At 44.5% G+C, this 6,106-nt stretch overlaps 1 pseudogene; it reads left to right on the forward strand.

The window, feature by feature from the left end:
* The first annotated feature begins 5,523 nt into the window (after window positions 1–5,523).
* On the forward strand, window positions 5,524–5,906 carry LOC142440954 (cyclin-dependent kinase 2-associated protein 2 pseudogene; annotated as a pseudogene).
* Window positions 5,907–6,106: the final 200 nt, after the last annotated feature.

Consider the following 6,106-nt stretch of genomic DNA (forward strand, 5'->3'; position numbering starts at 1 on the left):
TAAATTTTTCATTAGCAATTTTCATACAGGGATCACCAAGTCTTTCTAGTCTGTCTTAATCTGGAAGAACTGTTGAAACCTACCTACTATAATTAATGCTGTTCATATTTAAGCAGCATGCAAGTTGCCACAGTAAAACAAATTAACAGATGGGTAGAAAATACAGACAGCCATTAACAGTCCCTGATAGTGGAGAAAGTTAGAGAAATAAAATTCAAATAACATGTAATTAATTGTACTTCTTAATAGATTAGATTGAACACCTCAGAATTTAATTATTACCAAATGCACTGAAGATTCTGAAATTAAATTTAAATTCTGAGCATAATTTCCAGGTTTGTGCCACTTCTGGAAAAATTACTTATTCTGATATAGTATTATATATACCAGAATTGTAGACTACAGCACACATTTTTTACATTTTATTAGGGGCTCATATAACTCTTATCACAATCCATACATATACAAACATCAATTGTATAAAGCACATCCGTACATTCTTTGCCCTAAACATTTTCAAAGCATTTGCGCTCCACTTAAGCCCTTTGCATCAGGTCCTCTTTTTTTTCCCTCCCTCCCTGCTCCCCCCTCCCTCATGAGCCCTTGATAATTTATACATTGTTATTTTGTCATATCTTGCCCTATCCGGAGTCTCCCTTCCCCACCTTCTCTGCCGTCCATCTCCCAGGGAGGGGGCCACATGTGGATCCTTGTAATCAGTTCCCCTTTCCAACCCACTCACCCTCTACCTTCCCAGTATCGCCCCTCACACCCCTGGTCCTGAAGGTATCATCCACCCTGGATTCACTGTGCCTCCAGCTCCCATATGCACCAGTGTACAACCTCTGCCCTATCCAGTCCTGCCTTGGTTTGTTTCTTGCCTCTTCTGGGTATATGCCCAGTAGAGGGATTGCTGAGTCATATGGTAACTCTATTTCCATCTGTTTTAGGTATCACCATATTGATTTCCATAGTGGCAACTGCAGCACACTTTATAAAGACTTTGCTACACTCTGATTTTCACCGCTTTTTAAAATCAAGAGTTTCATAAATGTTGGTTCATAAATATTTTTACAAGAACCATGCTGTATATTCTGATGTGATACAAAATTAAAATTTTTTAAAGTTTAAAATGAGTTAGGAAAAACCTATTCATATTATATATCATAAATATTAAAACTGAAATAACGAGTGAGCATCTACATTTACATCTGTAAATCTACACCTATATCTGTAAATTTAGAGGCATTTTAACTGGACCATTTGAAATATTGCAATACCTTAGCTTACAAAAAGGGGAGGGAGAGAAATCTCTCACATTTAAGTGCAAATGTCACACAATATATTTGAAAAATGTCCCAGCTTTCTCCTCCCCTGAAACCCTCATATAACACTCTTCCTTTAGTATCAGTTAGACTACCAGAACATCTAGATGTCACGTTATAAATGCCCAGACCAGAGTGAAGATAAGATGCCAAGGAAAAACAACTTTTAAAAAATCAGGAAGCCTGAAAATGGAGATAGCTAGTTGTCCTGGACGAGGAAGAGAGGGTGTGTTAGAAAGAAATCCAGCCAGACTCATATGTGTGCAAGAGAGTTTTATATCAAACAATAATTGTATATTGAAAAAACATCCCAACCCAGTCCGGATCCAGTCCATAAGTCTGATATTAGCCCAAATGTCTGGTACTAGTCTATAAATTCTTCTTCAGACTCATGCAACACATGCAATGACGCCGAATGGAGGAAGATCACAGGCAAGTGGGTAGAAAGTCTTGTGGATCCAGTGATGGTGGAAGCATCTCAGTGCTGGCATATGTCTCCACTTGGGTCCCCGGCCCCAGGGCTCTGACTCCATGAGCATAACTCCATCTGGCTTATCTATAGGATGGTGAAGCAGAGAGAGATAGTGTGTCCTACCTCCGGGGAGGAAGACAGTAGTTCCCAGAATCCTCAGGAGAAGGTCATGCCCACACAGAGGCCTCATTGGTTATTACCTGATTGACAGGCTAAACTCCACCCCTTCACTTAAGTTGACAGAAGATTATGCCTGTGGTGGGTAGGTTTGTTGTGCCAACATGGCCAATGAACACATGTGAGATTAGATGAAGGGTGGAGAGATAAATGGCTCAGAGAGCCTGGACTCATTCTCTCCTGCTCTTTGATCATTGGACCAGTATGAGGCTGCCTGACATGTTCTGTGCCTTCATTTGCAAGCTACACTACCGGTGGGACACCTAACCTGTGGACTGTGTCACTATAACTTGAGGTTCCTGCAAGACCTGCTTCGCCACGCTACTGGAAGGTACATCTCTTGAGCTGGGGACTGTGGGACTCTGTCATCTGGCTGACTGTTGGTGACCTGCTTGCTGTTTGCTGCCTGTGGCATTGCTTCATGGAGGACTACCCCACGGCCCTCAAAACTTGAAGAATTGCCAGTGTGCTAGTTGTCTCACGAAAGTGAGTTGTACTGAGCCATTTGTATTGCTTTATAGCGTAATTAACTTTTTTTCTTATGTTATCTATTTATCTATATAAATATATATAAAATTATAAGTGTCCTGGTTTTGTTTCTCTAGAGAACCCTGTCAAAGACACTTCCACATTGGGTATTGAGTTAAGGAATTGCCCCAATCTGAGTATAATGTAGTAAGACACTGTCAAGGAAGACATAACCCCAGCTGTGATATTTCAGAGACTAGAATTTTCTCAAAATACAAGAGGCTGGCACTATAGACCCAAGGACAAATGCATGCAGAATCAGGAACCAGACTCCTTATATCTTGCTCTTCAGTCAACCCCAGCTCCTGACTTATTTATCATGGTCTAAAATTGTTATGGGATGGCAAACAGCATGTCATTGCTGTGTTCTCATTCATCGCCTATCTTGCTATGGCTTGATTTTTGGTGCATATTATTATCTCTACAGATCTATCTAGATAAGATAGGCTGGATACATGGTGTGGAGGAGTAAACAACAGGACCAATGGTTCCGGGGGACATGGGAGAGGGGGAGGTAGGGCTAAGGAGGTGGTGCTGGTCAACCCAGAGACAGGGGAGTAGCAAGTGATCCAGAATCAGTGGCAAGGAGGGTGTGAGAAGCCTGGTAGCAATATAGCAAGGGTGATGTAACCGAGAGAAATTACTGAAACCCAAAAGAAGGCTAAGCATGATAGTGGAACAAGAGGAGAGTAAAAGAAAATAGAGGAAAGAACTTGGTGACAAAGAGTATTTATAGAGATATAAATACTGGCATGTACATATGTAAATATATTTATATAGGAGGGTGGGGAAATAGATATATTTGCATATATTTATAGGTTTAGTATTAAGGCAGCAGATGGACATTGGGCCTCGACTCAAGAACTTACTCAATGCAAGAACATGTTGGTCTATTAAATTGGCATTCCATGATGCACACCTTCCCGACACGACTGCTGAAAAAAAATGTGTGCATAAGCAAACGTGGTGAAGAAAGCTGATGCTTTCTTCAAAAGATACAGCATCTGGTGTCTTAAAAGCTTGAAGATAAACAAGGGGCCATTTAGCAGAGAAGTAACAAAGCACACGTGGAAGAAGCGCACCAGCCTGTGTGACCATGAGCTTTCCAAGGGATCAGGTATTAAGATCAAAGAACAAAAGATCATATCCTTGTAAATGAGGGTAAGTGCAGAGTGGAGACTCAAAGTCCATAGGTAGGCAACTGGACAACTTACTGAAGGGTTGTAGGAAGGAGATGAGCCAGGCATGGTGCAAGGTAGCAATGATGAAATATATAACTTACCTCTAGTTCTTAAATGCCCCCCACCCCACAATCACTCTCATGATCCCAATTCTACATTACAAATCTGGCTAGACCAGAAGATGTACATTGGTAGAGATAGCAACTGGAAACACAGGGAATCCAGGACAGATGACCCCTCCAGGACCAGTGGTGAGAGTGGTGATGCCTGGAGGGTGGAGAGAAGGTGCGGTGGAAAGGGGGAACCGATTACAAGAATCTACGTATAGCCTCTCCCTAGGGTATAGACAGCAGAGAAGATGGTGTGTGGGGGGGGAGACGTCAGACAGTGTAATATATGACAAAATAATAATAATTTATGAATTATGAAGGGTTCATGAGGGAGGGTGACATGTGGAGGGAGGGGGAAAATGAGGAGCTGATATTAAGGGCTCAAGTAGAAGGCAAATGTTTTGAGAATTATGATGACAACAAATGTACATATGTGCTTGACACAATAGATAGATGTATGGATTGTGATAAGAAATGTATGAGCCCCTTCTAGCTCAGAAGCAACAAAGCCCACATGGAAGAAACACACCAGCCTGTGTGATCACGTGGTCTCAAAGGGATCAGTTATCAGGCATCAAAGAACAAAAAAATCATATCATTGGCTGCACACCTCCATGATACGATCGCTGAAGACAAACAGGTGCATAAGCAAATGTGGCGAAGAAAGCTGATGGTGCCCGGCTATCAAAAGAGATAGTGTCTGGGGTCTTAAAGGATTGAAGGTGAACAAGCGGCCATCTAGCTCGGAAACAACAAAGCCCACATGGAAGAAGCACACCAGCCTGTGCGATCACGAGGTGCCAAAGGGACCAGGTATAAGGCATCATCTATATATATAAATATATTTATTTATTTATTTATTTATTTATTTATTTATACCATAGTGAATTAAGGGGGAAGTGCAGAGTGGAGACCCAAAGCCCATTTGTCGGCCACTGGAGATCCCCTCATAGATGGGTGTAGGAGAGGAGATGGGTCAGTCAGGGTGCAATGTAATATCAATGAAGAACACAGCTTTCCCCCAGATCCTGGATGCTTCCTCCCCCAACTACCATGATCTGAATTCTACCTTGCAGGACTGGATAGGGCAGAGGTTGTACACTGGTGCATATGGGAGCTGGAGGCACAGTGAATCCAGGGTGGATGATACCTTCAGGACCAGGAGTGTGAGGGGCGATACTGGGAAGGTAGAGGGTGAGTGGGTTGGAAAGGGGAACTGATTACAAGGATCCACATGTGGCCCCCTCCCTGGGAGATGGACGGCAGAGAAGGGGGGGAAGGGAGACTCTGGATAGGGCAAGATATGACAAAATAACAATCTATAAATTATCAAGGTCTCATGAGGGAGAGGGGAGTGGGGAGGGAGGGGAAAAAAAGAGGACCTGATGCAAAGGGCTTAAGTGGAGAGCAAGTACTTCGAAAATGATTAGGGCAAAGAATGTACGGATGTGCTTTATACAATTGATGTATGTATATGTATGGATTGTGATAAGAGTTATATGAGCCCCTAATAAGATGTAAATAAATATATATATATAAATTACACCAGAGGCATGTATATGCCAAAACTATTAATCAATCTATGTAACGTCATCATAGACAATGTTAAATATGATCATGCTTATTTTCTCTTAAAAATCTTTCATCTGCAATCAGCGCGCGGCTCAGCGGCCAGCAGCCAACCCAGGAGCAGCGGCCGGCCGGCGTCTGCAGGCACCCAGGAGTCGGGGATGTCCTACAAGCCCATCGCCCCGCCCAGAGCAGCACCCCAGGCTCCAGTACCCCTGGGCCTGGCACCCTGGTCCCTACAGCCGGAAGCGTCCCCTCGCCGTCGGGCTCCGGGCCGGGAGCCCCTGCCCCTTTCAGGCCACTGTTTCACGACTTTGGACTGCCCTCCATGGGCTATGTGCAGGCCATGAAGCAGCCAGGCACTCAGGGCTCCCAGAGCACCTACAGGGACCTGCTGTCTGTCATAGAGGAAATGGGCAAGGAGATCTGGCCCACCTATACTGGAAGCAAGAGTGCTATGGAGCGCCTGAAGAGAGGCATCATCCACGCCGGGGCCCTGGTCAGAGAGGGCCTGGCCGAGACAGAGCGCAACGCCAGAACGTAAGGAAAGCGCCCTCGCCACCTCGCCTGGACCTTGCCAGCCACTGCAGAGCACCGACCTCTCCCTGTCCTCCACCCAGAGTCGCACTTCCAGCCCTGTGTCCCTGGGTGGGCACCCTTCAGGAACCAGCTCACTCCAGCCTGCAGCACTGGTAGAGGGCCCTCCAAGTGTCAGCCGCCAGGTCACTGTGAATCCCCCCTCCC

This window comes from Tenrec ecaudatus, chromosome 2, assembly GCF_050624435.1.
Source record: "Tenrec ecaudatus isolate mTenEca1 chromosome 2, mTenEca1.hap1, whole genome shotgun sequence".
Taxonomy (NCBI): domain Eukaryota; kingdom Metazoa; phylum Chordata; class Mammalia; order Afrosoricida; family Tenrecidae; genus Tenrec; species Tenrec ecaudatus.